The sequence below is a fragment of the Colossoma macropomum genome, unplaced genomic scaffold, assembly GCF_904425465.1.
Source record: "Colossoma macropomum unplaced genomic scaffold, Colossoma_macropomum, whole genome shotgun sequence".
Taxonomy (NCBI): Eukaryota; Metazoa; Chordata; class Actinopteri; order Characiformes; family Serrasalmidae; genus Colossoma; species Colossoma macropomum.
The window spans coordinates 39,289,837-39,301,775 of NW_023494792.1; positions in this window are offsets into that span (position 1 = coordinate 39,289,837).

Below are 11,939 nucleotides of genomic sequence, written 5' to 3' on the forward strand. Positions count from 1 at the left end.
CAAAGAACTAACCCTTAGCGCTGCTTCTTCTGAGAACAGATTGCCATTTCCCCTGCAAATCAAAGATGTGACTGACGCTGAAGTGATTAACCGCTCCTTTTTCCATTCTCTCTCTCTCTCAGACCCTCTCACTCCTTCTCCTCTCCTCTACTCTACTGAGCTTCTGTTTCTCTCTCTCTCTCTCTCCTCTCCTCCATCCCCTCCCCTTCTTTCTCCATCAACCTTTTCCTGTCCCCACTCTTCATTCTCTTTCTCTTGTCCTCCCCCTCTTCTTATTCCTCGCCATATTTTCACTCATCTCTCTGACGGGGTGTATTGAAGTAATGGATTTTTTATGGGGCAGGGTCACATATCCTCTGAACCACAATACGTTTGGCTTTATAGAAGTGCTAAGTAAGTCAAGCCCTTTATCTTTCTATTGTTTTCTTTCTATTTTTCTCCTGTACAGAGAGATATAAAATGAAAAAAAGGAACTGCTTACTAATTAAAACAGATGTTTTCATACACACAAATACATTCCTACACAAAAAAAACATTTGTTGTTTTCACTTATGTCTGTATGACTGTAGCTAGTTGCTGCTGTGTTACACCTAAACCCAATCCATTGCATTCTACATTATTGTAGCTAGGTGCTGATATCTCTAAACCTAACCAAACCCTTAAAGGGGAATTTGTCAGGATTTCTGCATTGATCAATAATTGAGATGTAAACAAAGTCATTTAGAATAGTTTGATGGGAATTGATTAATTGTACAGAAACATACAGACTCAGAATTTCTTTACAACGGTGGTGACGGGATGGCATGGTGGTGCAGTGGATTGCACCACCTCACAGCAAGAAAGGCCCGGGTTTGGTTAATTTTATTTATTTTCAAAAAGCACCAGTGAACCTACATGTGTTTTCTGAGTGTTATATGTAATACTGATAATGGTAAAAAAGAAAGAAAAGAATATTTGACAAAAACCTTATCTCAACACTATCATAAATCAATGTCTCAGGCATCAGGCAGCGTATTTGCAAACATATGTAACAGCGATCAGTTTGGTACCTTAAAGAGGCATTAAATGCTTCAGAATTCTGGGTTCTCTCAACTGCTGCGAACCATTGTGACTAAGTTTCTCTAGAATGGAGTACTGCTCATCAAACCACTCTAAAATATTTACATTTTATCAATTTATGCACATTTTGAAAAATGCAATGAAATATTTTTTTTTTAAACTCAGTAACCAAATGGAAATATTTAAGCTGTTCAGCTTTTTTAAAGTAAAAGCTGCAATTTACTTCATAGTGACCAATCACGTCCTTTCATCTTGTCCCCACAAACAACTACACAGAAGGCCACGCACAAACACATACATACATGCCCGTATTGTAACACAATGGACACTTGTTAATAAGAGATAAAAGTACAGTACAGTACAGCACGTTGCAGTAAGGCACAAGCAGGTATGCACACACTCACACCCGCGTGTACATGCATACACTCAAATGATCATCTAATTGCTGTGAAGCAATTAAGCGCGAACACTGCTGTCAGCATTGATTAGATTCTGTTGCAGCCCGCGCGTCCGGTACCCAATATGTGAGGCGTTAGCGTGTTAGCCCATTAGCAGGGCGTCAAAAACGAGGGGCCCATCAGCTTGTTAATGAGCGGGAACACTAATCATGTTTCACACCGAGACAAACACAATTAAAACATCTGCATCGCCGCGACCTCTTCTGCATCTTTTACACCACCGTCTAGTCACTAATGCTTTTGTTTTTCCAACACACTTGTCCCGGCTTACTGACCCCCTCCTCCCCCTCCACCCAAACCTGCTTCATTCCCTCATTCGCACAAAGCTGTGAAGAGGTCCCGCCACACGTTACCATAGACAAGACTGACACAAATTATACACGTCGCTGAGATTTCGTTAGCTGTATTTACATTTAAGAAGTCTAATTGTGTTGCGGCGAATACCCTCCGGCCCGGAGAAAGCACAGATTTAGTGGGTTCCGCCTGGGAGGAGATGGTTCTAATTGAAAGTCGCAAATTAAAATCCACATTAATATTGGAATATTGTACTAGCTTGGTGGCCTGGTACTCCCAGCTGGCAAGAAATCCCACCCACATGTGCAGTTTCTCTCTCTCTCTCTCTCTCTCTCTCTCTCTCTTTCTCACCCTCCCTTCAGTGGACTGAGATGATGCATAGCAGTTGGGACTCTCTGCTGTCCCCGTGATGGATTGGAGCACTTTGGGGAAAATTGCAGTTCACGGCCACTCTCGAGCCCACGCTTAAATAAAACTCACTTCAGTATTGAAATGGAAAGAGGGCGAGAAAGAGAGAGAGAGAGAGAGGAGAGAGAGAGAGAGAGAGAGAGAGAGAGAGAGAGGGAAGGAGAGAGGTGGAATAGCTGCATTGTGCTACTGATATCCTCTTTTAAAGGCTTCTTAAAGGGGTTTGAGAATCAGGACGGATCCATTTGAACAGGGAGAAATCTTCTTGCCAACATAACGGTGATGCACAATAATATTTAAAGAATTGTGGAATAGTAAGAGCTGTAGCAACAGTGAGGTGAAGTACCCCAAGTCTATAACCAGCTCACATCCTTCCATTCCTTCATGGCCTCTGCTCTGTATTCAGTTCAGTTTTATTGTACAATACTTTTAAATATAAGACATTGTCCCAAAGCCACTTTACAGAAATCTAGGTTCAGATCCCAAAAGAACAGTGGCAGGAAAAACACTCTAAAAGGAAGAAAGAGTGAGAGAAAACAGCACTCAAAGGGGGATCCTGTCCTCCTTTGGGCTGCACCCTTCTGTACTGTATCGTATTGTACTGAATAAGACTTGTCCCCAGATTTATTTGTGAATCTTTACAGAACCTCTCTTACTAGCTTTTTGGTGGAGCATCTAAAATGTATAATGCAAAATACCACCAAAAATTCCCCTTCAAGCCAATACAACCCCAAAATTGTTCGGTTTTGGGGTTTTTGCATGAAGACTCTTAGTATGATGTGTAACTGGCATGATGCTGGTTTTATCAGAAAATGGACTGACTGTTCTACATTCCTATATGTGTATAATCAAACTTATAGTGCTAGGAACCAGATGTCCAAAGGGTTTAATGCCTCTAAAAGCTACCTCACAGAAATCTATTACTTGACATAATTACAAATATGCTGCCAAATGACTGAAACACTGTTTTACAATAGATTTGAATGCTTTTGGCCTGAAACATGTTTTTTTTAAATCCATTCGTGGTAGAGTGGTACATGCAGGGAGATGTAAGACTTTTTTCAGATTTACCACTTTTTACATTACATATAAACACTAATGTAGATTGACTGATAATTGTATAGTGAATAAACTGGCTATATTTGCTTTGTGACTTCTGGCTCCTATCACTACCACTGTAAAGAAATCTGAGTTGGAAGTTTGGGAATGTGAGTGTCTATATCTCAACGATTTAGTTATGCAGAATAGTTTATTTGACATTAGGATGTTTACCTGAGTTTGCATATCTTTCTAGACTGGAAATTGACAGTAAATGTAACGATGATAACGATCATCATCGTGCTGAGTTCTACAGACTCGAAAACTCTGCTATGGCATATGCATACATGACGATTTGATGACCTGCATAAACAAGAGAGAGAGAGTGGGAGAAAAAAAAGAAAGAATTAAACCAAGACTTCATTCGATACTGAATCAATAGATATCATCACCACCCACGGTATGGTAATGAGATGGTAATGATATGGTAATCACATGGAAATCTGAGCGAGTTATTCGAGACCACAGAGCAATGGGGGGCGGGACGGGGCGGTGCGGGGTGGGGGGCGGGGTAGGTATCCGGCAGAGGAACTGTCAAAGTGGCACACGCTCTAAACAAAAAAACACGCACACACAAACAAACAAACACAAAAACAAACAAAAACAAAAAACAAAAAACACCAACCCTGTCGCTGCTGATGTTGAGAATCTGTCCGTGTCTCAATGAAATTCCACAGAGATTAATTGGTTGAAGGGTGATATTTTGATACTCAGAAGTCTTTTCCTAACTGATCTGTTAGCCTTACTCATAACAGACACTGTATATGGCCGATTTCATATAAACATTCATGGCATTTCTGCTTTTCCTCCGCTTTTCTTCTACACTTCTACACGCAGCAGGGAGCTAGTGTCCGAGAGCTGTTTGGACGAATGTCTGTCATATTTTCCAAGCAAAATAAAGGGCAGCGCACTAATAAAATGGGCAGTTTAATAGCACACTTCGAAGGTAGTGATAGAAAAACAACCCTTTCACAGCTACATATCCCTCTACAGGATCTGTTGTTGTCATTGATGCGCAGTATAATACTGCCCTCTACTGTTAACTGTGACGTAATAGCGTCCACAAACATCAACAAGAAAATCATAGCATGGATTAAGATTAAAGAGGAATTCCAGCGATTTTTCAACATTTCTGCATTACGTACTCGTTGAAATGTAAACAAATTCATTTAGAGTGGTGCTTTGCTTTAATGAGGAACTTACCAGCTTGAATTTTCTTTACAATGGTGGTGATAGGAACCATGGGCCACAATGTCTACAATGCAAATATAGCCATTTTATTTATTATTCAAAGCAACCATTGAACCTACATATAAAAGTCTCCTGGATTTATATAAGCAGAGTTAATGGTTAAATAGTGATAAATCAGAATTGTCTGACTTACAGTGCCTTGCATGTGTTTTTCCGCCATGAATGGATTAAAAGTTTGTGTATTACCTCAGAGCTATCATACAACATTATCTCAGACATCAAGTAATGTGTTATAATCATTTAGTATAATAGCTTTTTGTAGTGTAGCTTTTAGAGACATTTCATTTTTGATAGGACGTCTGGTTCCTATCAACACCACTGTGAACAATGCTGGCTTGGTATGTTTATCTAGAATGGCACATTTCACATCAAACCACTTTGAATAACTTTATTTACTCTATGTTACTGATTTAAATAATAAAAAAAATATTTAATTTTTATACTTTAAAAAACAATTTATACATACTTTATTTTTCTTTTTAATTTTATTATTTTATAATACTAATTATAATACTATCTATAATACATGGCCAGATTCATTGTTGTTGTGTGTTTGACAATGCTTTTTGACCATTGTAGTAGAAGCCAGTTTGTTAAGCTTTTGTCCCACTGTTCAGCCTTTATTTCGTTTTTAAATGGGAATTTATTTTTTCTAATTCAATTTAATTCAGTGCCTATAATGTAAACAAAGTCATTAAGAGTGGTTTGATGTGAAATGGTTCATTGTAGAGCTCGTTTTTCTTTTTTTATTACAGCGGAAGTGATAAGAACCAGTGGGCATGATGTCAGCTGAACAAATATAGCCTTTTTTTGTACTATTCACAACAATCAGTGAACCTACACGTCTTTATATGTTTTTGTATGTAATGTTAATAATGGTGAAATGATGGTAAATCTGAAGAAAAAAGTTTTCTTTGGGGACTATTTTGCACACAGGGAGTAATAAAGACTATTACACCACCCTGCATGTACCTCTCTGCATTGAATGGATTATAAAATATACATTTTAGGCTAAAACCTTCTCAAAACTATTCTCAAAACCATTTTGTGAAATAACTTTCTGTGAGGGAGCTTTTAAATGCATTAAATGCTTCAGACATCTGGTTTCTATCACCACCACTGTGAGTGATTATGTCTTGGTAAGTTTCTCTAGAATGGAGCATTTCCCACTGAACCACTCTGAATGACTTTGTTTACATCTTAACCATTTAACTATTCAGTTTTTTTAATTCCTTTAAATGGTCTAGCCACAACAATTCCTATTTGCTGAAGTAGAGTACAGAAGGAGGAAATAATGAATTTGGTAGCTCTCATGCTTCTTCTTCCCGAAATTATTGACCATGGTGATTGATCTTATGTTGTAAATACGGCAGATGGAGGTTAGGTTGAAAAAATGAAAAACATCTTTAATTTAGAATAATATTCACAGCAGTTAAACCTTTCGTGTTCTTACTATTGCTTGGATCCCATTATATACCCTCCTATCTGAGTCTAAGTGCTGAGTTTGAGTTGAAAAGGAGTGATTCGGCACAGTCGTGGTCAGCTGATTTGATTTTAAATGCTTGCGGCCTGGTGTAGAATCCTGAGCGAGTTTTCTATAGGTGCCCTGCGAAAAGGTCAGCAAGCTCCTCTTCTGTATCATCTCACTGTGCGTGTGTGTTAGTGCATGCGTGTTCAGAGTGTGAACGTTGTGGAACTAATGTAATTATCTCACCAAATGTAATGCTGAATCAAGGACAGCTTCAGGTATGCTAGGGACTGTGAAAGAACCCCTACAATGGGACCATCTTTCTCACGAGACGTTTAGGATAGCATCAAAATTCTCAACGAAACGCCTTCTTGCAATGCTAAACCATCCACATCTCACAATTCTATATTGCTGGCTTATAGGGGAATTGTGCCTTTTTTCTAAACTTCTGCAGAATTCAAATGTTAAGATATAAACAGTCCATTAGAATGGCTTGATGCGAAATGCACCATTCTAGAGAAACATGCAGAGTCAGAACTGTTCACAGTGGTGGTGATAGGAACCAGATATCTGAAGTGTTTAAGGTTTCTGAAAGCTACCACACAGAATACACAAAATGGTTACACTTATATGAATTGACTGACATTGTTTTAAAATTTGATAGAAGGTTTTTGGCCTAAAACATATTTTTTAAATCCATTCATGGCAGAGAGAAATAAATAAGGCATTCTAAGGCAAAATAGTCCCCAAATAAGATTTATCACTGTTTTACCATTGTCAACTTTACATATAATAAAGTTATGTCTAGATTCACTAGTCATTTTGCATAGCAAATAAAATGACTATATTTGTGTTGTAGACATTGATTGACATTGATTCCTGTCACCAAGTTTGTCTACAACCCTGTTTCCAAAAAGTTTGGAATGCTGTGCAAAATGTAAATAAGAACAGAATGAAATGACGTGCAAATCATTTAAACCCTATATTTAATTGAAAATAGTGCATACATTTTATAGCTTTTTGAAAAAGATATGCCAGTTTTGAATTTGATGCCAGCAACATGTTTAAAAAAAAGTTGGGAGAGGGGCAACAAAAGACTAACACTAAAAACTCACAACTAATTAGGTTAATCGGCGACAGGTTAAAAAGAGCTTCCCAGAGAGGCTGAGGCCTTCAGCAGTAAAAATGGGCAGAGGTTCACCACTCTGCGAAAGACTGCAAATAATGCAACAATTCAAGAATAATGTTTCTCAACGTAAAATAGCAAAGAACCTGGGGTGTTTTGCAAAACCTCCCAACATTTTTAAGAATGGGATTGTACAATGAACAGTTTCACATCAAACCACTCTAAATGACATTGTTTATATCCCAACATCAATTGTGAATTGTGCAATAATGTTGAGAAATCAGTGGAGTCACCTTTAACCAGAGCACCTGAAGGTGGACTTCATTTAGCAGAATCATCTCCAGTATAAACCCACACATTATTTGAGGAGATCAAGGTGGTCTATGCTATAGCTCTGGATTGTTGCCCAAACATTTTTGACTGATTCTTTGGCTCAGCATATGCAGTATAGCCTAGGCCTAAAAAAATCAAGACCATAGTTTTCATTTAACTTGCTGGTTTACTGTGTACATGGCACTTGCATGACCATTTTGGTCCATATTCCTCAGAAACACATCAGTTTCAAGGCTTCCTAACCCCAGTGTACTTTTACTCTTACCACAGAGGAACTGCAATTAAACTTCGCCTCCTTGGTGTTAATTGTATGCCACTTCTCACTTAACAGTAGCGGATTAAAAAGCTGGCCAGTTTAATTGGAATTGAAATGTAATCACAGGCAGCTAAACCTTTCAGTAGAAGCCTTTGGTAACTAAAGGGTCCCAGCACAACATGCCCATAATGGGGTATCGCAAGGCCCTTTCCACTTCAGAATCGAGCCAGCTATGGACTCCACGCGTTAGATGCATGTATACACAGCCACACTAAGCCCACAGGTCAGCAAACAAAAGGGAATTTGTCAAATATTTATGTTCTTTGCATAAAATGTTACTTTTACAATGAACTTGTAGCTTCACAAAACCTTTGACTTAATGTTGTAAATTTTTTATAGGTTCACAATTGTGTAGGACAACCATTGTTAACCTATTTACTACACATTGATATTTCAGAAGATTCTTAGGAATATGCAGAAAGAGATGCAGGAATTATTCAGTGACTTACATTTTCTGTTTGTGCTTTTGAGAAAGAAAAGTATAAATGGAGGAAATTCACATGAAAAATACTAGAAGCAAGAGAAATGCTAAACATGGGTCTTGCACAAACCTGTATTATGTACTTTTATGCAGATAAGGCTTGCAGCTTTATTGATAGATGTTAAATTTACATGAATCAGTAATTGTTGCATTTGTAATTCTAAATTTACAGGAAACGTATGCAGAAAACTCATCAGATGTTGAGTATAAGTTAATATTTTGCACACATGACCAGGTTCAAACTCTAGATTTTGAAGCACCACTGAATATTATTATTCTAAACCAATACATTTGTACTGATGTTAAAGAGGACTGAACATTGGACATACTCTCAGTATTAGATTTCTTGGCAAGATTTTGTGACCATATCAGTCAATGTGCCTTCCAAATGTGTAACTTGGAACAAATGCACTGATTTGAAAAATACAAATATAGTCACTTGTGTTTAATATACACTGCCCTCCACAAATATTGGCACCCCTAGTAAACATGAACAAACAGGCTGTTAAAAATATTCTTTATTGCTTTTGTCTGTTTGATCCTTCATTCAAAATATCACTAAAATCTGATCTTTATCTGAAGTACAATGATTGAAAAAAAAACCCAAAATTTAATTAGGAAATAAATATTTTTCTGAAAACTGTGTGTGCCACAATTGTTGGCTCCCTTTCACGTAATACTTTGCGCAGACTCCCTTTGCAAAGACAAAAGACAGCTTTAAGTGTTCTCCTATAATGCTTAATGAGACTTGAGAACACATGGCAAAGGATCTGAGACCATTCCTCCATACAGAACCTTTATAGATCCTTCAGCTTTTGAATTTATTTCTGCTGATTCTTGATGGAGTCTGCGATACCATGTATCCAAATAAATTGTCCAGGGCTTTTGGAAGAAAAACAGCCCCACAATATCACAGATCCATTACCTTACTTCACAGTAGGGATGAGGCACTTTTCTGTATGGCTATCTTTGTGTCCATGCCAGACTTACCTCTGGTGTTTGTTGCCAATCTGACCATAGAAGACGATTACTGAAAGTTTCAGTAACATCTGGTAAACTGTAGGTGCTTGAGTTTGTTGGTTCTTGACAGCAGAGGCTTTTTTCGGGCATAACACTTCTGGTTATATAGGCGGTGTTTGAACTAATGTCTGCCAATCCCCATCTGTGGCCACTGGGAAATTCTCTGTCCACTCGTAACATCCCTCTCACTGTACGTGGGGTCAGTATAGACATACGTCCTCTTGCCAGCATATTCCCCATTGAATCAGGAAGTCATGACTGACCATTTAAGTGTTCCTAATCACTCAGAGCTTTAAAACATAAAATATGAATGAGAATATACTTTAACTCTTAATAATTTCTTGGGTTTTTATTTCAATCATTATGTTCATTAGGTTAGAGTTTTGCTAATATTTAGAATGAAAGATCAAAAGGATAAGCAGTTGAGAATATTTTTTACAGCTTATTTTGCTCATGTTTACTGGGGGTTATTTTTTTGGAAATGGCTTTCAGATTAAAGGAAAATATGGTTTTGGCCATGTTCGCGTATTTGCATGTTGGGGTTATCTGTGAATTTTGACAGGAAACAAGTAGTTTTTTTGAAGAATGTTTTTTTGTATTATGAAAGAAGCTTTTTTCATCATGCTGAGTTCTATATATAACCTACAGTGAGGAGAAACAAGTTTACAGACACAGTTGTTTTTTGTCTTTAAATTTACTCCCAGTGCATATATCCACTTCTATTACATGCATAATGTCTTGACTTTGTACTTTTTTTTACTTTATACTAATAATGTAAAGAACTTTAGGAAGCTTCTTCACCTTCACTAGGATTGCTACTTGTTTGCTACATTTTCCCAACCAATGGCAACACTTATTAAATTTATATAACCTTTACATACATATATTTTTAAATATAGTATCTGAATACTTTTATTATCTCTTGATTTTTTTTTAAACATTGTGATGATGTAAGGTACCCCTTCGAGGGATATGCTTTATCACAAACATATCTTTTTTAATTGATTGGAATACAGTTTTTTGTTCATATTTATAGGAGCAAAGTCAAATGATGATTTGAAGTGGATATATGAAGTATAATAAACAAAAGTGTCTAAATACTTCACTCACTACTACCCCTCGCTGTTACATAGCCCCTTTTGGAAGCAAACGGTGTTAATACAGCATGAACTTGTTGAGTTTTTTTGGATTATCCAGATGGTGAAATCAGTTATAACAGGGTAAATTAATTTTTCTTGCTCTACATGCCACTTATTTATTGTTTGGTGGGACAGTAGGTCCTGTGAAGAATAATGAAATGTAATCTGAAAGGACTTGTTCACAGAAACTGTACTGAAAGCATTTGTAATGAAGAGCCACCATTTGTACAAATGAGTGTAGACTTCAAAGTGTACTGTATTGTAAAGAATGAAAGTAAATACTGCCAATGCCATGTGTTATGGTTTGTGGAGGCCCATAAGTCTCTGGATTCAGAGTATGTGTGTGTGTGTGTATGTTTGTGTTCTCGTGCACATTGAGACTGCTCATTTGCCACTCATGGCAGCTTCACGACTGTGTTGATTAGAAGTGCACTATACTGGTATTCCTTGGCTGTCACTTGAGCCATCACCTGATTGGAGGGGGAAAAAAAGGAAAAGAAAAGAATAAGGAAAAAAAAAAACAATGCAGAGCTGCGAAAGCCCAATCACCAGCAGCACCCTGTGCCTGAGCATCTCCCAGAGCGTAGCCGCGGTAATGAGGCGCTGATTAGCCGACTCGGGGCCTTTCTCCAGCCTGCTGCCGGGGTTAATTTGTTCCTCAGACAGTGTCGCACAAGGCTACCCAAAGACGAATGAGAACGTGCGCAGGATGATATTGCACAGATAAAGCCGACCTGCCAATCAGTCAAGATTCATTGTAGAGAGGCATAGGTCTCGCTCTCTCTCTCTCTCTCTCTCTCTCTTCCTGATATTCAATCTGTGGCAACTGGCTTTCAGAAAAAGACACCATATCACATTCAAACAAACTTAACCCCTCATGTCTGCATGTGCAAATGACACAATAAAAACTTTTGTTTTAAATGTTAAATGCACCTCACCAATTGCATTTCAGGTCTGAATTCAGAACTTTTTTATCTATGTCAAGGCAACTAACCTTTCATGCTGACTTTCTATATACAAAGAAATAGTAAAGGGCTCACATATTGAACTAAATTTTAATATAATAATTCAAGGAAAAAATCTAACTCAGTCAATTAGGTTGTTTTTGAAGCCCAGCCACCAAAGTATGTGAGTATTCAGATGTTCTATGCTAAACATTATGTGCAAATGACAATGTTCCATTATATAGTGTATTCATATGCACTATATAACCAAAAGTATGTGGACACCTGACCGTCACACGCATGTGAGCTTGTTGGACATCCCATTCCAAAACCATGGGTATTAATATGGAGTTGCCCCTCCTTTGTGGCTATAACAGCCTCCAGTCTTCTGGGAAGGCTTTTCACAAGATTTGGAGTGTATCTGTGGGTAATTGTCAAAAATGCTTTTGTGAGGTGAGGCACTGATGTTGGACAAGAAGTCAAAATTGTTGTTCCAGTTCATCCCAAAGGTGTTTAATGGGGTTGGGGTCAGGGCTTTATGCAG